Here is a 22,906-nt window from a genome sequence, read left to right as displayed (position 1 = left end):
AACTCTGACAAAGGGCCACCATCCACGAAAGCCTACGGCATCCCACTCTTCCCCCTCTGTCCTGGCCTCCAATCCTGGGACATGCTAAGCCAAACAAATGTCCAGGGAGCTATATAAAGAATTTTTATACTTCTTTTCCAAAGATTTCTTTTTTCCATTCTGACTTTTCTCCAGTAGCTTTATCAATGTTATGATACACAATATAGTGTCTTGTGCTTGGCAAGTGCTCAGTAAATAGGAAATGACTCATTAAAGGAATGAACACATGAATGAATTCAATATAACTAACATCTCCCTTCTTCAGGTCCTGTTGTTTTTGCTTCTCACTGTTTTCATTATTAGTTTATAGGTTTTTTCAACATGTTTGCTTCCTTCTTTCTTTTCTCTCCCTAATGCCGATATCCATGGATTTCTTCATGCTTTTTCTTTTATCTACCACTTTTTCCTCCTGATCCTGGTTAAATCTTAGGGCACCTGCAATTCTGGCTAAGTGTTACAATCATGTTTTAGAATAACTTTGTATATGTATTGTATACTATCATTTATCTCAGAAAGAGGAAATATATACATATCAATGATATAACCAACAAACCAGAGTGTAGACTGCCCCATGGGACAAATAAACCTGTTTTCTTCAACAAATAAATTGTAAGATTAAACATAAACAAAGAGATTGAGGGTTAATATCTTCTATAGATTAATAAAGCCATAAGAGACATATCAACCAACCATAATTTGTAAACCTTTTTTGTATTTTAGTATAAACACACAAAACTATAAAATAAAAACATTTAAAAGACTTATGAGACAGTTGTAACTTTGAACATAAAATAGGTAAATTTAATGATATAATTGCTATTTTTATTGAGGTATGATTGACATACATTATATTAGTTTTGGGTGTACAACATAATAATTCGATATTTATATATAATGCAAAATGATCACTGTCATAAGTCCAGTTAAAATTCATTACCATACATAGTTACAAAATTTTTTTCTTGTATGTAATGAGAATTTCAAGATCTACTCTCCTAGCTACTCAAAAATGCAATATAGTGTGATAAATTATAGTCATCATGCTGGTGTCAAAACCCCATGACTTATTCATTTTATAACTGGGAATTTGTACCTTTTGATCTCCTTCAGCCATTTTAGCCGCCCACACCCCCAATTCAGGTAAAGGTCCATCCATGTTGTCACAAATGGCAAGATTTCCTTCTTTTTATGGCTGAATAATATTCCATTACACACACACACACACACACACACACACACACACATATTCCATATATATCACATCTTCTTCATCCATTCATTCATCAATGGATATTTAGGTTGCTTCCATATCTTGGCTATAGTAAATAATGCTAAATGAGCAATGAGCAAGAGGGTACATATATCTTTTCAAATTAGTGTTTTCCTTTTCTTTGGATATATACCCAGCACTAGGATTGCTGAATAATATGGTAATTCTATTGTTTAATTATTTTGAGGGACCTCCATACTGTTTTCCACAGTGGCTGCACTAGTTTGTATTCCCACCAACAGTGCACCAGGGTTCCCTAACCTCGCCAACACTTTTTTTTTATTGTTCAAACAGCAATGTTCAGTTTACAACCAACACTTTTTATTTCTTGTCTTTTGTTTGGTTGGTTGGTTAGGTTTTTGTTTTTATTTATTAACATACAAGACCTACAGTGCGACCCTGGCAGCCCGTGGCGTAGGTGTGCTGGCCTTGAACACCAAGACCCCAGAAGTCATGCAGCCCTCTGTGGGCCTGAACTTTCTTCAGCTGCTCCAGATCTTCGCAAAGCTTGTCGTCCAGACCATTGGCCAGGACCTGGCTGTATTTTCCGTCCTTCATATCCTTCTGTCCAAGAACCAGTCTGGAATCTGGTACAGGCGTGAGTTCTGCATAGTGGTGATGACATGTCCCACCTCATCTTCTGTGATCTCCCCTGCCCTCTTGGTGAGGCTGATGTCTGCTTTCCGCAACAGCACATGAGCATATCGTTGCCCCACACCTTAACTGCAGTGATGGCAAAGGCTATTTTCTGCCGCCCATCGATATTGGTGTCGAGTGCTCGCAAAATGTGCTGGGACTTCTCAGGAATCACTAGAGACATGGCAGCAGTGGCCTGTAGGCCATGTCTTTTCTTTTTTTTTTTTAAGTACAGTTTTCTTTTTCCAAATGTACAGCTGCTGGAACCTGTTGTTCATGCATCTTCACCAACAGCTGGAGGGTCCCCACCTTCGGTATTTCTGGTGTAAATTACTTGAGTACTGTGCTTTGAAACTTGCCATGGCCAAGGAACCACGGATCTTCAGTCTCAGACACAAGAGCTGGGGTTATAAGCTCATGGTTGGGACTTCCTTACAGAGTTTGCCATATGGTGCTTTGTCAATAAGACTAGGTTATCGAGCTTGTCCCAAACTTTGCCTTTGGACCATTGCTTTTCTGCCTTGCCCTCATATTTATTCACTGGGTCTTTGTCTTTCTTGGCCACCGTTCCAGCATCTTTCTTCTTGTTGTCATCCCTAGGTGGCATAGTGAAACTCGAAGAGCAGCTGCTGCCACCACTGTCTTGATGTCTTTTTGATAGTAGCCAGTCTGACAGGTGTGAGGTGATAGCTCTTTGTGGTTTTAATCTGCATTTCCCACTCATCTACTGATGGGCACTTGAGCTGTTTCCAGATCTTAGCTATTGTAAGTTGTGCTGCTATGAACATAGGTGTGCATAGATTCTTTCTGATTGGTGTTTCAGGCTTCTTAGGATATATTCCTAGAAGTGGGATCACTGGGTCAAATGGCAGTTCCATATTAATTTTTTGAGGAAACTCCCTGCTCTTTTCCATAGTGGCTGCACCAGTCTGCATTCCCACCAGCAGTGTCCTAGGGTTCCCTTTTCTCCACACCCTCACCAGTACTTGTTCTTTGTTGACTTGTTGATGGCAGCCATTCTGACAGGTGTGAGGTGATACCTCATTATGGTTTTAATTTGCATCTCTCTGATGATTAGTGACTTTGAGCATTTTTTCATATGTCTCTTAGCCATCTGTATGTCCTCTTGGGAGAGGTCTATTTAGGTCCTTTGCCCATTTTTTAATTGGATTGTTTCTCTTTCTTTTGTTAAGTTGTATGAGTTCCTTATATATTTTGGATATTAACCCTTTATCAAATGTGTCATTGGCAAATATGTTCTCCCATACAGTGGGCTCCCTTTCCATTTTGTTGATGGTTTTTTGGGTGTTTTTTTTTTGCTGTGCAGCAGTTTTTATTTTGATGGAGTCTCATTTGTTTATTTTCTCCTTCATTTCTCTTGCCCTAGGAGATATATCAGCAAACATATTGCTACAAGAAAGGTCTGAGACTTTGCTGCCTATGTTTTTCTCTAGGATTTTATGGCTTCACATCTTACATTTAAGTCTTTTATCCATTTTGAGCTTACTTTTGTGTATGGTGTAAGTTGGTGGTCCAGTTTCATTTTTTTGCATGTACCTGTCCAATTTTCCCAGCACCATTTATTGAAGAGACTGTCTTTACTCCAGTGTATGTTCTTGCTTCCTTTGTCAAATATTAATTAAACATAATGGCTTGGGTCAATTTCTGGGTTCTCTGTTCTATTCCACTGATCTATATGTCTGTTCTTGTGCCAGTACCAGGCTGTTTTGATTACAGTGGCTTTGTAGTATAACTTGATATCTGGTATTGTGATCCCTCCAACTTTGTTCTTCTTTCTCAAGATTGCCGTGGCTATTCAGGGTCTTTTTTAGTTCTATAAAAATTTTTGGAGTGTTCTTTCTAGATCTGTGAAGTATCCTAGTGATTCCACTTCTAGGAATATATCTGAAGAAGCTCAAAACACCAATTAGAAAGAATCTATGCACCCCTATGTTCATAGCAGCACAATTTACAATAGCCAAGATCTGGAAACAGCCCAAGTGCCCATCAGTAGATGAGTGGATAAAAAAGCTGTGGTACATTTACACCATGGAATACTACAAAGCTGTAAAAAAGAAGGATATTTTATCCTTTGGGACAGCATGGAGGGAACTAGAAAGTATTATGCTAAGTGAAATAAGGCAGTTCTGACAAGGAGAAAGACAAGTACCACATGATCTCACTTATATGTAGAATGTAATAAACAAAATAAACTGATGAACAAAATGGATGCAGAGACATAGAAGCATGGAACATACTGAGGGATCTCAGAGGGAAGGTGAGGGAGTGGGCAGGGGGAAATTAATCAAAGAACTTATATGTTTATAAGCATAACCCATGGACACAGACATTGGTCTGGGGGAGGCCTGAGGGTGGGGTGGTTGTGGGGTGGAGGGGATCAATGGGGGTAAAAAGGAGACATCTGTAATATTTTCAACACTAAAGATAAAGAAACTTTTAAAATAATAATAATAATAATAATAATTTGCATTTCCCTGATGATTCGCAATATTGAGACCCTTTTCATATGTCTGTTGGCCATCTGTATGTCCTCTTTGGAGAAGTGTCTATTCAGGTCTTTTGCCCATTTTAAAATTAGATTGTTTGTTTTTTTGTTATTGAGTTGTATGAGATCTGTATATATTTGGATATTAACCAGTTTTTAGATATATGATTTGCAAATATTTTTTCTGTTTGATAGATTATCCTTTCATTCTGTTGACCATTTCCTTTGCTGTGTAGAGGTGCTGATTTAAGGTATGATAATGGTAAAGTGTCCATATCTTTTAATGACACACTCTGAAATATTTAGAAATAAGTGGGTGTGATATTTGACATTTTATTTAGAATATTGAGGAGATGTAAATGAAGCAAGATTGGCCATGAGTTTATCATTATTGTAGTTGGGTGATGAGTACATGGGACTTTGTTAGACTATTTGTCTTTGGAACATTCTTAAAATTTGTCATAATAAAAAGTAAAGCATAAAATAATTGTTTATTACAAATAAATGTAATTATAGAAAATTTGAGAAGAGTAGAAGTCTATGAAAAAGGGAAAAAAATGCCCCTAATACTACAACAGTGATTATTTCTTAATCACTTGTGTTTTGGTACCTTCCTTTCAGTCTGTATTCTATGCCCACACATATATAAATACATGTGTTTACATGTGGCTATTTGAAAGCATGACCACACATTGTTGACAGTTCTCCCATCAAAAAATGGAATTTATGTCTTCCCTCCTTGACTGGATGAGCATATGGCTGCTTTGCCCAATGTAATATGGTAGAAGTGACTCAACGTGATTAAAGGCCACCAGCTTCTGCATTGTTTCCTGGAACACATGTTCTTGGGGCCCCAGAAGAGGTCTGACTACCCTGTGGCCATCAAGCTGTGAGGAAGCCCAAGCCTCATGTAGAGACCAAGAGTAGAGACTCCCATTGAGAGTTCCAGGTGAGCCTAGGCTTTGAGTCATCTCAGACAAGGTGCCAAATCATGAATAGAGAAGCTTTCAAGTGATGCTAGCCCCCAGCCATTCAGGAATTCCCAGCTGAGGTTTCAGACACTGCGGACAAAAGAAAGCTACTATTCGCTGTTTGTATTTCTGGCCCACAGAATCCATGAACATATTAAAACAGTTGTTTGAGCTTTGAGGTGGTTTGCCACACAGTAATAAATGATAGGAACAGAATTTGGTACCTGGAAAGAGGTTGCTGCCTTAAAAATGCCTAAAACATGTGGTATTTGGGGGGGGGGGGACTAGATGACAAACCAGACAGGCATTGGGAAAGCTGGTGGTTTAAAAAAAAAAAAAAGCTGGTGGTGAGGGCTTGAATAAAGTGAAGAAAATGTTATCGGAAGCTGAAGGAAAGAAGATATTTGTAATGTGTTGGCAGAATTTTTGGCAGCACTGTCATCTGAGGTTCATGTGGAAAATAGGAAATGTACTTAATAATGCCCTGCCAGACATGGCTCAGTAGTTGAGCGTCCACCTAGGATCTAGGCAGTCGTGGTTCGATTCCCGGCCAGGGCACATGCCCGGGTTGCGGGCTGGATCCCCAGTCAGGGGCATGCAGGAGGCAACCGAGCAATGACTCTCTCATCACTGATGTTTCTATCTCTCTCTCTCCCCCTCTCCTTTCCTCTCTCTGAAATCAATAAAGATACATATTTTTAAAAAAAGAAATGTGCTTAATAATGGACAGGGTATTAAAGGTGCCACCAACTTATTCTAGCTGCCTGTAAAAAACGTGAAAGGATAAAAATGAACTAAAGAATGCACTCTTCAGTTTTCAAGTATAATTAAGAAGAAATGTAGCCCTAGCTCAGTTGGTTTACTTCTGTGCACCAAAAGGTTTGCCAGTTTGATTCCTAGTCAGGGCACATGCCCAGGTTGTGGGCCCAGTCCCTGGGGTTGGACTGTGTACCAGTGGCAACTGATTAAGTAAAGGATTTTCAATAATAAGAAAAGTCCTCTGAGCAAAGATCAAGCCCAGGGCACTGCCAAGAAAATATGTTTTCAGAATTCAAATGAAGCCAAGGGTATGTTTTTAAGCCCTTTGTTAGGACCTAAGAAAGGTATAGACTCTTTCAACCAGATAAAGTCTTTGTCAGGGAGGAAAATTGTTTCCTCTACCCTCCTTAACCTACAAAAGACAGATTAATAAGAGAAAAAACCCTCACAATTTTATTAATATTTTACCTGCATGGGATTTCACAAAAAAGAAATGAAAGTCAAAGTGACTAGACTCAGGGGCTTATAGACTATTTTAACAAAGGAAAGAGGGTTTGGGCTTCAAGAGATAATAAATTGTGGGGAAGTGACCAGGAAATATATGATGGAGATTAATAGGAGATTAAGGTTATTTTAGTAAGGTTTGTTTATGCGGACTCATCTTAGTGCTGACTCTCCATCTTTGGTGATAAGAGTTGCTCTCCTCTTCCTGTTACAGGGGAGCGGAAACACCTTTGCAAAGGGAAATGTGTGCCCTTTTAGGCACGAAAGAGGAGGGCAAAGAACTGTCCCTGGATCTGCTGACTTTCAATTGCCTTCAGCTCAAAATAATTCCTATGTCAAAGTGGCATATTTTAAAATGGCATATTTTGCACCTTTCTAAGGATTTTATGGCAAGCCTTACAATGTCTATTAAACAGTAGGGCTTCTAAAAATCTTAAAGGCATTATTGCTGAGCAGAATCATGGGGGCTCAAGGAGGAGAAGGCTTATGTCTGAGATTTGTAGGTACTGTTATCTAATGGAATGGACTTCTATGAATCAAAACATAAGAAATCTACAAAGATTTTAAAGGAATTGTATCTGCTTGAATCAAAAGGAATAGAGGCAGTACAATAAAACCCTAAAGACTCCATGAAAGTACTTCTAGACTTGATAAATGAGTCCAGCAAGGTAGCTGGATACAAAATTAACATCCAAAAATCTGTGACATTTTTATACACCAACAATGAATTCTCAGAAAGAGAAATTTTAAAAACAATACCATTTATCATTGTAACTAAAAAAATAAGATACTTAGGAATAAACTTAACCAAGGAGGTAAAAAACCTGTACTCGGAAAACTACAGGACACTGAAAAAAGAAATAGAGGAAGATATAAACAAGTGGAAGAATATACCATGTTCATGGATTGGAAGAATTAATATCATTAAAATGTCCATACTACCCAAAGCAATCTTTAGATTCAATGCAATTACTATTAAAATACCAACAGCATATTTCACAGAGCTAAAACAAATATTCCAAAAATTTATATGGAACGAAAAAAGACCCTGAATAGCTGCAGCAATCTTGAGAAAGAAGAACAGAGGGGGAGGGATCACTTTACTAAATATCAAACTATAGTACAAAGCTACTGCAATCAAAACAGCCTGGTATTGGTACAACAACAGACATATAGATCCATGGAATAGAACAGAGAACCCAGAAATCAACCCATGCTATTATGGTCAATTAATATTTGACAAAGGAGGCAAGAGCATACAGTGGAGTAAAGACAGTCTCTTCAATAAATGGTGTTGGGAAAATCGGACCGGTACATGCAAAAAAATGTAACTAGATCACCAACTTACTCCATACACAAGAATAAATTCAAAATGGATGAAAGACTTAAATGTAAGTCTCAAAACCATAAAAATCCTGGAAGCAAACATAGGCAGTAAAGTCAGACATCTCACATAGTGGAATTTTCACTGATATATCTCCTAGGGCAAGAGAAACAAAGGAAAAAATGAACAAGTGGGACTACATCAAACTAAAAAGCTTCTGCACCGCAAAAGAAATTAGCCTCAAAATACAAAGGAACTCCATGGTCTGAGAGAACATATTTGCCAAGGATGCATCTGATAAGGGGCTAGTTTCCAAAGTGTACAAAGAACTCATACTACTCAACAAGAGGAAGACAAACAATACAATTAAAAAATGGGCATAAGACCTGAATAGACACTTCTCCAAAGAGGACATACAGATGGTCAAGAGACATATGAAAAAATGCTCAAAGTCACTAGTCATCAGAGAGATGCAAATTAAAACCACAATAAGGTATCACTTCACACCTGTCAGAATGGTTACCATCCACAAATCAACAAACAAGTGCTGGTGAGGGTATGGAGAAAAGGGAACCCTAGGACACTGCTGGTGGGAATGCAGACTGGTACAGCCACTATGGAAAACAGTATAGAGGTTCCTCAAAAAATTAAAAATGGAACTACCTTGACCCAGTGATTCCTTCTAGGAATATATCCTAAGAATTCTGAAACAGTTATCAGAAAGAATATGTGCACTCCTATGTTCATAGCAGCACAATTTACAATAGCTAAGATCTGGAAACAGCCCATGTGCCCATCAGTAGAGGAGTAGATAAAAAAACTGTGGTACATTTACACCACGGAATACTATGCAGCTGTGAATAAGAAGGATCCCTTACCCTTTAGTATGGATGGACCTGGAGAATATTATGCTAAGCAAAATAAGCCAGTCAGAGAAAGACAAATATCACATGATCTCACTTATATGTGGAATCTAAAGAACTTAATAAACTGAGGAAGAAAATTTATTCAGTGACACAGAAGCATGGAACAGACTGAGGAATCTCAGAGGGAAGATGGGGAGAGATTAACCAAAGAGTTTATGCATATATGCATAACCCATGGACACAGACAATAGTGTGGTGAAGGCCTGGGGCTGGAAGTCATTTCAGGGTAGAAGGGGTCAATGGGGAATAAAGGAGACATCTGTAATATTTTCAATAATAAAGGTAATTTTTTAAAAAGGAACAGAGATAATATAAAATGAAATAAGGCCGTTGGCTCCCCAAACTTCTAGGCAGAAATCAGGCTTTAAAATTTGCAAACACTGGCTACCTTTTATGGGAAATGGAATGGTGACTCAGAGAATGGGAACAAAGACCTATAGGACAGAGGAAAAAATCCCAGATAGTGACTCCCTGGGAGCAGAACAAAGTCCTAATCAATGAATGGGTCATATACGTTGAGATGGATTTCAGAATTAATGTAAACCAAGGACTGCTGTGTTTCTGTTTTCCTCACTTTAGGACAGGAGTGTCTGTAGCAGTTATCCTGTACCTGCCCCAACACTGTATGTTGGGTTTATTTGAGGGATGAGTGGCAGAAAATCTGTATCTAATTCATGAGTTTTCAGATTAAATAGAACCGTACTCAAGGAATTTAACTGAAGGAGCCTAACATGCATCTGGACTTGATCTACATTATGAGATCCTGGACCCTGAGCCTTAGCTTAATTCCTTAAAGCGGTGAAGCTTTAGAAGGAGAGAACTTGGATGTAGAGGAATGTAAATAACTTGTAGGCATGGGAGTAACTGTAAAAAGCCTGAAAAGCGCAAGGCTATCATACTGTGAGGGAGCCCAAGCCACATAAAGGAACTGTGGTTAACAATCCAAAATGAGCCGAATTTTTGACTCATTTTATTTAGGCACCAAATACATGAATAAAGAAACCTCTAGATGACTTCTATCCCCGACACTCCAGTGGGGATTAGCTCTCTTCCTAACTGAGGGTGCAGACATTGTGGAGTGGAGACAAGTCATTCTTGCTGTATCTTGTCCAGATTCCTGACCCACAGAATCCATGAACATAATAAAATCTTGTTGTCTGACACTAAGCTTGGGGTTGTCTGTTATACAGCAATAAAAACACTGCTATATTAGTTTCCTGTGGCCACTGTAACAAATTATCGCAAATTTCATTGCTTAAAATAATGGAAATTTATTCTCTCACAGATCTGGAGGCCACAGTCCAGAATTAGGACCAGTTGGCTAAAATCGAGCTATGGGCAGAGCTATACTCTAGAGATCATAGGGAAATATCTGTTACTTGCTTCTTCCAGCTTTTGGTGGCTGCTGACAGTCCTTTACTCGTGGCTGCATTGCTCCACTGTCCAAGGCAACATCAAATCACTCACTGCTCCTTCATATCATGTGTGCCCACATGCTTGTGTGAAATCTACCTCTGCGTCTGTCTTATAAGGACACTTGTGATGGCATTTAGGGCCATGAATAATCCAGAATAATCCATGAATAATCCAGAATAATTCATGGATAATCCAGAATAATCCATGAATAATCTCTCCATCTCAAAATTCTTAACTTAATCCTATCTGCAAACACTGAGATTGGGGTTTTGGGGGTTTTGTTTTGGTGGTGGTGTTGGTTTGCCTTCTTTTGTTTTTTTGCCATAGAAGGTAACATTCACAGGTTTCAGGGATTAAGACAGATATCTTTTAGAGGGCCGTTCTTCAGCCTATCACAACTATATAATTACAAAAGATCATACTGTATAGATTCTTTTGTATCCAGCTTTTTTTTTTGATGTAGGAACCAAAAGGAATAAGTATTCCCCCAGATCATCAAATACTCTGAAAGGAGCAGCTTTAAATATTATGTAACATTCGACTGAATGGGTTTACCATAATTTAGTTCTCCAAAATCTTAATGTTAGACACTTATTTCCAACTCCCTACTTCTGATTATTTCCTTAGATTAGTTCTAGATGTGTAATTACTGAACTCAATGGGTATATTTTAAAACTTATAAAATATATTGCCAAATTGCCATCCAAAAATAAATGAATTTATGATCTTATCATCAGTCTAGGAAGTGCTTGTTTCATCATACCCTCTCTAGTACTGAGTATTGGATTTTTAAAAGTTTTATGTTATTTCATGATATTTCTTTAGAAGTCTAGTTTTTCTTATCATTTTGCATGGAATTCTTTATGTGTTAAAGATAACAATTCTCTGGCATTTTTGGAGCAAATACTTTTTTTCTTTTTTTGCTTTTAAATTTTGAAAATGATGTTTTTGATAACTATTGTTTTGTTTATAATTTATTACTTTGCCTTTATACTTAGAAAATCTGCTGCATTCAGAGCTCAGATTCAGTGGTGGTGGAAGTAGCATGGTGATTAACGTCAGAAAGGCCTGGATTAGAATCTTATCTCATAGAGATAGATGTTGGCTGTTACAAAGATTAAATGAAAATCTAAAAATAATAGATTCAAGCAAATCACAGAAAATGCAAATGTCCAATAAACATGAAGATGTGCTCAAACTGCTGAATAATTATGGCATGTAAAATTAAATTAGTTACCATGTTCTGTCCATCAGATAAAAAGATAATGTACAGTGCAAAGAGGCTACGAAGAAAGAGGAACTCACTCATAGGCACCTGTGATGGTAATGTGAATTACTAAACTGTTTTGGAAAGTAATGACTATATTTATTAAAGTAAAAAAATGAACATTTTCTTTAATGTAGCATTTCCAATTTAAGTAATCTATCCTTTAAAAGTCCAAAGTTATGGGAAGGGTCCCAGCGGTCATCCTGGCTGGGCACCAGACTTGCATGGCTGCCTCCAGAGCTGGTTGTGCAAACAAGGAGCTGCAAATCCACCACAGGAAACTACGTGATCAATGTAGCCACTGGATGACCACACAGCTGCCTCCTGCCTCCCCTAGTCCCACCCAAGAATTTCTGGGCCTTCCTTCCTTATGACTACAGTGAGAGTGTCTCCTTGCTGGGTTGATAAAGTAAATGACCATATCGAGGAAGACCATGGGTCAGGGACTGTTCCTGGTCTCTAGGATCTCAGGGCAGCCTTTAACCAACAGGCAGCACATCGTAGAAACCTTGGCTACGGAGCTACAAGAAAGTTACCTCCACCAACCACCTGAGTGAGCCTGGAAGTGGTTGTTTCCCCTGTTGGGCGCTCCCATGAGACTGGGGCCCTGGCCCACACCTGGACTGCAGCCTGTGAGACCTCATGCAGAAGCCCAGCTAGGCTGTGCTCAGACTCCTGACCCACACAAACTGTGAGATGACAAAGGCGTGTTGTTTTAAGGTGCTAAGTTTGTGGTAATTTGTTATGTAACAATAGAAAATGAATTCAACAGGTCACAAACCGCTAGATGGATTTCATGACCACTCATGAGTTGTAACCTGCAAGCTGAAAAATACAGATTTACTCAAAGGAAAGCTACAAATACTTTTGGAATCTGCAGGAATGTGACTTTGTGACAACAACAAATCTCCCAAGTATATTTGTTACAGAAAATTGAATGTCCGTGCCTGAAGTTGCATGTAAGTATTCAAAACTACGATTCCATTTTTTCCTGGAATAAAAGAATCAAAGCTGCAGGTTTTTAAAAATATTATTATATGGGGGGAAATGGTATAGGAAATCTATCATGGAACCATACCTGGTAAAGTAATTAGACTTCAAAAAAAAGGAGCAATAATTTGGGCATCTACTTAAAAAAGATCAACTGTCTTAAAAGGAGTAAAATAATACTTAACTCAGACTTCTAACCCTCCATGGCAGAGCCTGCCAGATGTTCAAGAAAATCTCATGTCCTCTTCTTCCTGGGCACACAGCATTTCTACATTTCTTAATACACCATGTAGATAGGTGTAGCATTGTCTAGATCTGGATGACAATAAGTTGGTGGGAGTGATGTGTGCCCTTTGGGGCCTAGGCTTTTAAAGAAGCAGCTTTGCCCCAGCTGGTTTTGCTCAGTGGTTAGAGTGTCAGCCATCGGACTGAAGGGTCCTGGGTCAGATTCCGGCCAAGGGCACGTGCCTCAGTTGCAAGCTCAGTCCCCAGCCCCGGTCGGGGTGCGTTCGGGAGGCAACCAATCGATGTGTCTCTCTCACATCAATGTTTCTCCCCCCGCCCCCCATTTCACTCTCTCTGAAAAGCAATGGAAAAAATATCCTCTGGTGAGGATTAAAAAATAATAATAAAAAAATAAATAAGTAAATAAAGAAGCAGCTTTCCCCATCCTTGCTCTCCCCTCTGCCAGAGCTGAACACCAGCAAAAACTAGGCCCTAAGGACTGGTGGATTCACATTATGAAAGAAGCCTACATCAGTGAATTACCTCACAGAATAATGCTTCACTGTCAGCCAGAAACATCCCCTTCATAGTATTTTGTGAGAAGAAATAAATTTTTATCGTATGTGGACCATCATATCTTTGGGGGTCCATTTTTATAGTTGTGAGCATTAGTGCAACTAGTACATCAGCATTCAGCAGTAGAAGAGAGTGAAGCTGTGCTTATGAAGAACTCAGGGAAAAAAGCACGACCCAAGAATTTTACAGAAAATACAGGCTATATAAGAAGATGATATTTTTTTAAAGAAGCAGTACATAAGAAAGTTTTATATAAAATAAGATGACAGAGCTGAGACCAAAGATGTTTGCCATATCATTAAGTGCTAATGGTACAAACATTCATTTAAAGAAATATCATATATTAGGAAAATTAGATATCCACATGTAAAACAATAAAGTTGGACCCCTACTGTACACCATATACAAAAATTAACTCAAAATGGATCAAGAACTTAAACCTAATAGCTAAAGTATTAAATTCTTAAAAGAAAACAGGGGAAAATCTTCATGATATTAGATTTGGCAATGACTTCTTGGATATGACACCAAAACCACAAACAACAAAAGAAAAAAAATGGTAAATTTGCCACATTCAAATTTAAAACTTCTATGTATCAAAGAACACAATCGCCCAGCCGGGCGTGGCTCAGTGGTTGAGCGTCGACCTAGGATCCAGGCGAACGGGGTTCGATTCCCGGTCAGGGCACATGCCCGGGTTGTGGGCTCGATCAATGACTATCTCATCATTGATGTCTCTATCTCTCTCTCGCTCCCTCTCCTTTCCTCTCTCTGAAATCAATAAAGATATATTTAAAAAAAAAAAAAAAGAACACAATCAACAAAGGGAAAAGGCAACCTATGGAATGGGAGAAAATATTTGCAAATATATTCTGATAAGAGGTTAATGTATAAAGAACTTCCACAATTCAAGGACAACAAAAAGACAATCTGATTAATAAGAGGAAAGGACTTTACTAGACATTATTGCAAAGAAGAGATGCAAACAACCAATAAGCCCATGAAAAGATGCTCGACACCACTAATAATTAGGGAAATGAAAATCAAAACCACAATGAGATACCACCTCAAACCCATTAAGATGGCTATTGTAAAAAAAAAAAAAAAAAATGAGTGCCAAGTGTTGGCAAGGATGCGGAGAAACTGGAACCCTTGTGCATTGTTAATGGTAATGTACAATGGTGCAACTGCTATGGAAAATAGTCTGGCCGTTCCTTAAAACATCAAACACAGAATTACCATATGATCCAACAAACCTATTTCTGGAGATTATTTATACATAGCCAAAAGAGTTAAAAGCAGGGTCCTGAAGAGACATTTGTACACCCTTGTTCATAGTAGTATTATTCACAATAGCCAAAAGCTGGAAGCAACCCAAAGACCCTTCAGTGGATGAATGGATAAACAAAGTGTGGCTTATGCCTACAATGGGGTATTTATTCAGCCTTAAAGAGGGAGGAAATTCTGACATATGCCTCAGTATGTATGAAACTTGAGGACGTTATGCTAAAAGAAACAAGCCAGATGCAACAGACAAATACTATATGATTTCACCTAGATGAGGTACTTAAAGTAGTCACACTCATAGAGATGAAAAGTAAAATGGTGGTGGCCAGTATTTGGGAGGAGGGAGAATGGGGGTTGTTGTTTAGTGGTTACAGAGTTTCAGTTTTGCAAGATGAAAAACTTTCTGGAGATTCATTGCACAACAATGTGACTGTTCTTAACAGTACTGAATTGTACACTTAAAAATGGTTAAGATGCTAAATTTATGTCATGTGTATTTTACCATAATTAAAAATAATTTTTTAAAATACAAAAATATATGTAAAAATATATTTACAAAAAAGCTATTTACATTTGTACCGTTTATAATAGCAAACCGCTGACAACAACTTGAATATCCATCATTAAGGAAGGAATTAAAGTAATACATCTCTCCCCACTAGAATGTAAGCTCCCCAAGGACAGGGATTCATATCTGTGATCTAAATACTGTTTTCCCAGCACCTGAACATAATAAACATTCAAAGAAATTACTGAAGAAATGAATGAATAATATTTTAGTATATCCCAATTTATGAAATATGGTGGCCATTAAAAATAATTGGTTGGATTTATACCTAATGAGCTGGGGAAATGCCCATGATATATTATTAAGTGATTAAAAACAAGTCACAAAATAAGTATGACCTTTTTTTTTTTTTTTTTTTTTTTTTGTGCTTTTGTTTAAAGGAGAGATAAAGGAAGAACAAGATGACATGTAATACATGTTTGTGTAAGCAGAGGACATTCTTGGGGTGACATGGGCCAGGGTATTAACAGTGGTGACCCAGAGGACTGGGACTGATAGAATGGGAGAGAAATCAGTAACTCGTTTTCACTTCTCCGCATGGCTTAAATTCGTTAGAAGGAGTTGTAATTTCTTAATACAATTAGCTTCTATTAATAAAAGCTTAAACCCAACCAGACTCCTACCGGAAAGACAGCAGGTTAGAAAAAAAGTGCCGTTGACACTGTTCAGTATTATTTTTACAGTATTGGTTTGCTGCCTGTTTAATTGTTCGTTGAACAACTGACACCGTCACAGGTGAGTTTTGCTCCCCGCGTCCTCCACCGCCCTCCCCGTCGTTTGCCCCGCCCGCTCCCTCCGTGGGCCCCGCTCGCGTCCCCGCTGCCCCGAGCCCGCCGACCTCTCCGCGGCTTCCCGCCCGCGCGGCAGCGACGGGGCGCGCTCGGTGACCAGGCGGAGACCCGCAAAGGGCGGGCGCAAGGGTCCTTATTCCAGGAGTGCACCCCGAAGTACAAGTCCCGTCTCCAGAGGAAGGGGGCCTGGCTGGGGGGGGGCCGGGAGCGGACGGTGAAGCGAGGCAGAAGCGCCTGCACAGCGCCTCCGCCGCTGTTAACACTGACCTACCTGTACAGAGGCGGCCTCGCCGTCCGCGGCTCCGCGGGGCAGGACGTGCAGGGCCGCGCGCGGGGCAGGGAAGGAGCCCGGCCGCCTGGGGACCCGCGTCCGCGATTCGTCCAGCGCCGAGGGGAGGATCCCGCCCCGTCCCCACAGGCTGCGAAGCGCCGCGGGCTGGGACCGCCCTCGGATCGCCACCCACCGTGTGGCCCGCGCAGTATCTGGAGGCTGGCGAGGGGGTGACGTCCTTCGCAGAGACGGACGGACAGCGCCGGATCCTAGGGCGCGACCCCGCTCGGGGAGACGCCCGCCCCCCGCCCCCGCCCCGATCGCGGGCCGCCCCTGCCGGCCGCGGCAGGAGAAGGAGTTGGGGGCGAAAGGGCGACAACACGGCGGAGGAAGGTGGGCAGGTGGAGGTTCGTTCGCACCCACAGTTTCAGGCGAGGCCTCCTGCGACCGACCCCCACTCGTGCGCTCTGCGGGGGCCGGAGAAGCAGCCGCGGGGCGGGGACGGCCGGGCCCGGGGTCTCCCCGGGGGCCGCCCCGGGCCGGCTGCCCCTGCGCAGCCCTCCGGTTCCCAGGCCCGGCTCTCGGGTCCACCTCGCGGTCGGAGAGCAGCGCCGCCCGCCGCGGGCCGGCCTCTCCTCCGGAGCAGCAGCGCCGCCCGCCGGACGCCCCGCGCTGACCGTGCAGCGTCGCCGCCCAGGCTGGCGGGAAGCGGGCGGGGCCGCTGTGAGCCGGGCCGAGCGCACCCACGCTCCGGCCCTCGCCGAATCTAGTCCCTCCTGCCTGGCCGCTGCTCCCGGGGCTGCGCTCCGCCGGGTGGAAGCGGCGCCGGGGGCTCCTCGCCCGGGGCCCGGGTTCCCCTCACCTTCCCCGCCCACAGCGGGGCGCGCCCTTTAAAAACCCTAGGACGTTTCATTATAATGACAGAATCAACCGCTGAAGCCCAGCTGTTCCAAAGAAGACAAAGAAAGTGCCTGGAGTCTGGAGGCGCGACCTCCGGCGGCGCTGGGGCGCGGGGCGCGCGGGGGTGGCGTCCCCGGGGCCTCGCGCCTCCAGGCTGGGCTCCCGGCCGGGGCTCGGCGGCCGGTACACACGACGCGCTCCCACGCCCGGGAAACGGCTGCAAGTCCAGGCGCTCCCAGGCCGAGCCCAGATGGCGCGCGGGCGTGCCGCTGTCCCCGGCCGGTCGCGAACTCTGCCTGTTTGGCCGCCGGGTGTCGGAAGGCAGAAAAGACCGGACGCCTGAGACCCGACGCCCGCTGAGAGCTGGAGGGGTCAGGTGGTGCTTGGGCCTGGGGGAGCGTCCAGGAGCCTGAAGCCTTGTGACTCGTCCATCCAGGCCGCGGGGGAGGGAGGGAGCCGCTGTCACCTGAGCGCTGTCTCCCTACGGGCTGGGCGGTGCGCAGGTGTCTTGATGCCAGGCCCGATGCTTCTCCCACGCCCGTGTTAGACAATCGGCCTCTTTGGGCAGGAGCAAAGTTTTCTTCCATTTTTTCTGTCTAAAACATTCAAAGATTCAAATCCAGACAGTAGTTTCTCTGAGGTAGTGGCGGGAGGTGGGAATAAATGAAAAGTTTGAGCTGAGGAAACAGCGTGCTGCTTATCTGCTTTGTCTGGCTTTAGATTTGCAAAAGTAGCTTACTCAGTACTCCCAAACCCACCTAAAAATGGGCTCACTGAGCAGCTGCAGGCCGCACGGTCATTTGGTCATTCAGTTCATTTGGCCATTTGGCCTTTTAGCTTAGTCTTGGACAAGTGTTCACCCCAAGAGGAGCAACCCTAACACTGGATGTACATTTCAAGAACTCTACCCGAAGAAATAAGAAATAAATGTTGGTTGTTGGCTTTCTGTGGGCTTAAGATCATGACCAAGAATTATATCTGAATAGTGTCTAATGTGTATAACAGTATGTCACTAACAGATTTCTAAAAGTACAAAGATGGTTATATGAAATTTATAGGTATGATGAAAATTATAACAGGAATAAAAGTAATTAGAGGAATCTGGATTTCTGAAGTTTACATTATTTTCAATAAAGTGGTTTGAGAAGAAAAATTATATATGTATTTTGTATATGTGTGGATTCCATACAAGCAGTCTTTCTTTTTCTTCTTCATGGATCAAAACTGGTGGATTATGTGGTGGGTTATATGTGTGGATTCCAGGCTGCACTCTTGTATATTGCTACTTACTGGACAATGGTTTCTTGTTCTTGCTTAATCATGTCTTTCTTGTGTTTGTTTTTGGCAATGCACATAATTCCGCCTAGAAAATGGGAGGAGGGGCTGCAAATAGAATCTAGTTTTGTTGAGGTTTGAGGGTGTGTTTTTTGTTGTTTTTAATACATTAGGTACACAGAGTTAAAGAACGATACACTGTGTCTTTCATAAGTAAAAGACAGAGCCTGCTCAGGTCATTTTTAACAGCTCCTAATCTGTGGTTTAGGTACTTAACAATAATCTCTGTTGCTGATTCTACTAATCAACAATAAATCAAAATTATTTAAGTGCCATTGTATATTTGTACTTTAGCTCTTACATTGTTTTTCATTGCTTGCTGAGGTTGGAGAGGAATTTATCAACTACTGCTTATATAAAGCCTATTATTGTCATCCTGCAGATACCAAGTGTTATGATAGCAGACTGTCAATCCTGGGAGTTCTGATATAACATGTGAACAATTAGAAAAAAATTCATTTCCTAGAAATTAAAACACAAGTATTAAAATGCATGAACGCCTGGGTTCTTATCAATAAAATATTGGACATAAAAACCCAATACATGACCTGAATATTATTTTTAAGTAAATTTGAGTGTGTGAAGGGACAGTTTACTTATCACTTGATCTCAGGGAACTCTTCTTTATGGATCAAAACTGGTTGTGTTCTGCCTTATGGATTAGATCTCTAGCACAGAATCAGCAGGATCCTGCAGAAAGAACAAACTGGTCATTTAATTTGGGGGCTCTGGCAAGTTAGTTGATATTATCTATAGTCATTGAGATTAATGACAAATTCCAATTTGGAAAAGCTGTTGTTAAAACAAATGTAATGTTTGGGTACTAGAAACATTGGAACCAGAAGGTCACCTATGCAATTGCCCTCACCCACCTTTTCTAAACTGATTCTTCAAGGTAAATGTTGGTATAATCTCTGTAACTGACAGATTCTACTTTCCTTGTTTGGAATTTGAGAGTTTTTTCCCCCTAGATCTAATTTCATAACCTTCAAAGAAGTAGTGATATAAGTATATATTATCTCTGAGTTGTAGCTAAGTAAATTTAGTGATTGTTTTAGCCCAGTATCACTCAGCTCGCCCCACATTTATCACTAAAACCTGCTCAATTTCCTAAATCAGAATCATCATCTTGAAGGACAAGGGTAGGGAAGAAAGGAAAAAACAGCTAAATATAAGGTTATGGGGGTTGGAAGTTTGTATGGTCTAAGTGTGATTTAAGAAAATATTTTAATTTTAAGTTAAATACCTAAAATAACAAAATAAAGAGTACAGAATTGATTTTGAGATGCTGGGATGGAAATTGTTTCAAAAATAAATGAATTTTTAAAAGTGTCCTGATTGATTATAAAGAGGTTCCCAACTACATCTTCAATTAACCTGTCTCCAAAGTTCAACTATAAGTGAGGACGTATCTTCTGGTAGATGAAGGGCAAGTAAGCTACCAGGTCAGTAACTCATCCTCACATCTGGAATGTGAGTGCTTGGCCACTTGAGATTTTATGCAGACTCTGAGACTGGAAATAAGAGACAACAGACTTGAGGCTATTTTGAAGTAAGCAAACCTGAATGCACTAGAAACAATTCTGGAAAGGGGTTATTCTAGCATGATTAGAGAGATTATCCACGTTCAAAGTTTCTTTGTAAGGACCCTTGAGCACTTTGCAGAGAAGATGGTTCTTGATAAAAAAAAAAAAAAGCAAAAGAAAAAAAAAAAAAAGCAGCAGCTCCTGTAATGATCAGGATCTAATCATCAGTGTATGCTACCTTATCTCACTTGGCCCCCATAGTACAGATGCAGAAGTGGTGGCTCAGAGCTTGTGATCTCCCCAAGGTCATTAAACTGATAAACAGCAGCCTGTCTCTAAAACCATGTGAAAACGGTGCCCCTAAAAACCATGTAATCTCTTAAGATTCTGCAGCTGAGATTTCCTTCACTTCAGCCTTCTTTCATTTTTTCCTGAGTAATTGTAACAGCAAGAATATTGCTATTTATATCTTCAGATTTCTATTTAAGACTGGTTTTCTTGACTAGTGTAAGGGTCTTACTAGATATTATCAGAAAGAAGTGAAACTCGTTGAAACTTTTACTGCTTTCACTAGCAGTGCATCTTGTTAACTTTATTGGATGAGTATGGTAAGACCATGCATTGTTCACAGAACAACAACAAAAGACCCAGGCTGACTTCTCTCCATATATATATATATATATTTTACTTAATTCCCCAATGCTGGTACTTCCTCCTCCTCTTAGTTATCTTAAGTTCTCAGTCTTTCCATATATTAGTATCACACCCAAACTACTGTGATTTTTTAAGGAAACATCCTGTGTAAAAAGGCCGTCTTAGAATGGTGGGCATCTCCCCTCCGCCGATTTGTTTTTCCTTAAACATCGAACAGATCCAAGAATCCCCCTGAGCCTGCTTTAATTGAACTTCGTTTTGCCCGGGCCCGTGGCCATAGAGGGGAAGCCTCGCCTGGCCGAGTGTGGGAGCGGCGGGTGCAAGAGGCGCCGGAGCTGCCCCGCACCCTCCGGCGGGGGCAGACCGGGTCCCTTTGCGGGCGGGCTCCGGCGGCTGCGAGGCGCGCGGGCCGCGGCTCCAGCTCTTCCCAGAGTGCGCGCGCCCCCTGGCGGCCCGAGCCAGGAACAGGGTGCCTGGGACGGAGGGATTGGGGTGCCCCCTGCCAGCCGAGCACCTGGGGCGCCCGCAGGCGGAAGTCATCCTGCCAGAGACTAGCCCAGGCGTCGGGGCACCGGCCTTGCCGAGCCTCCCCAAGCTGCTCTGCCCACTCGCGCCACGTCCCCGTGTTCCGGGCTTGCTCCAGGGGGGCTGTCCTGGCGTCGGAGCGCGGTGGCCCCACTTTGCCGGCGCGGGCCGGAGTTTCTTGCCCTTTCCGTGGCCTGGGAGCCTGGCGGGCGGCGGGGGGCCCGCGCGGGGCCCCGGCTTTTCCGAGCGGCTGCGCGCCCCTCGCCGGAAGCGCCAGGCGCGGGCGGACGCGCGGCGGGCGGCAGAGCGGGGCGGCCGGGAAGGGGAAGAGCTTGTAATCGCTCGCCGCGGGACAATGCCGACTTTTGAACCTCTAACCACTAAGCAAACAACCCTTGGGCTCTCGCTCCACTCCAAACAGGGTTTATTGACAGGCGTTTCACAGCAACGCATAGCAACCGCGGGGCGGCGACGGAGCGGGCGTGGCAGCGAGGCCCGCGCCGGCTCTGGGCGCCCCTCCCCGCGCCTCCGCACCCCCGGGCTCCGGGCCCCTGCTCAGCGGACCCCAACCCAGCTTCTCCCTAGGGCGAGGCGGCCCGGCACTGTCCCCCCGCCCGAGCCCCTTTCCCAGCCCCGGAGCGGAATGCGCCACCCGGAAAGGCTCGGAATTGGAGAGACGCTGCGGGGGGTGACGTCTGCAGCGGCGCTCGCCCTCCCAGCCCTCGGGGCACCTCTCCCTCCGGGGGGGCTCTGAGTAGAGCTCGAGGGACTCGTGGGAAGACCGAAACGGAGGGCGAAGCCCTGCTCCGAGTGCCCAGCTCAGCGGCTTCCAGGACCAAGAGCCTCAAGAACAGCAGCCCGGTCCCCGGGGAATCCGCCCGGTGACGGGCAACCGTCCCTGAAGGGGTCTTCTCACTCTGGTTCTTCAATTCTTGTTTACGGGGCAGGTGGGGAGAGGGGTTGGGGTGCGGACGCTGGGAGGCACTCCCAGGACGAAGGGAGTCACTGGCGAAGGGAACGTTGGCAATCGCCTTGGTGTGAATTTGATGAGATGCTATGAGGGGCTCTCTGACCCTCAGCCCCCAAAGCTCACCACAGCTGGGAAGCAGCAGCCCATTCAGACGTGCATTTTGCCCAAAGGCACCCCTACGAGGACCACACGTTTCACAACCAAGGCTGGGCTCAAGCTTGGGGGCAGGGAAGGTCTCAGAACCTGCTCTCTCTGGCTTCTGACGCTCTGGGGTAAAATGAGGTTGTCCAGATAACCTTCGCCACTGTCTCCCTGATTTTGCTAATGCTTCTTGGCAAGTAGAGAAAGATGTTTCTTTAAAAAAAAAAAAAAAAAAAATCTGGACAAAATCTGAAGACAATAAATACAGAATCTGAAAAGCTCATTTATCTCTTTTTTTTTTCTTTATAGAAAAAATTCAACTGTGTTCAAATACCCCCACTTCCCTTCACCATATCACTTCTCTCCCCATGGATCCAGAGGCTTCTTAAAGACTGGCTTGGATGTTACACAGACCAACAACCCAAACAGCAGCAACAACTCCCCTTTTTCATCAGCCCCGAGATTGTGAAAATGACAGGAAGTCCAGGTCGGCTCTGGCATTTATAGCACTGACATACATTCAGCCCAG

At 42.8% G+C, this 22,906-nt stretch overlaps 2 pseudogenes across 2 annotated transcripts; both read right to left on the bottom strand.

Annotated features, from left to right (window-relative positions):
- Nucleotides 1–1,681: 1,681 nt before the first annotated feature.
- On the bottom strand, nucleotides 1,682–2,129 carry LOC308552490 (small ribosomal subunit protein uS13 pseudogene; annotated as a pseudogene). The gene has a single exon. The product of its transcript is annotated as a small ribosomal subunit protein uS13 pseudogene (transcript).
- Nucleotides 2,130–2,219: 90 nt separating this feature from the next.
- LOC308551547 (small ribosomal subunit protein eS25 pseudogene) lies at nucleotides 2,220–2,552 on the bottom strand (annotated as a pseudogene). The gene has a single exon. The product of its transcript is annotated as a small ribosomal subunit protein eS25 pseudogene (transcript).
- Nucleotides 2,553–22,906: the final 20,354 nt, after the last annotated feature.

Source organism: Miniopterus schreibersii (assembly GCF_964146895.1).
Source record: "Miniopterus schreibersii genome assembly, chromosome: 2".
Classification (NCBI taxonomy): Eukaryota; Metazoa; Chordata; class Mammalia; order Chiroptera; family Miniopteridae; genus Miniopterus; species Miniopterus schreibersii.
Note: the sequence above shows the minus strand (reverse complement) of the source record. Positions and strands in the feature narration are given on the sequence as shown.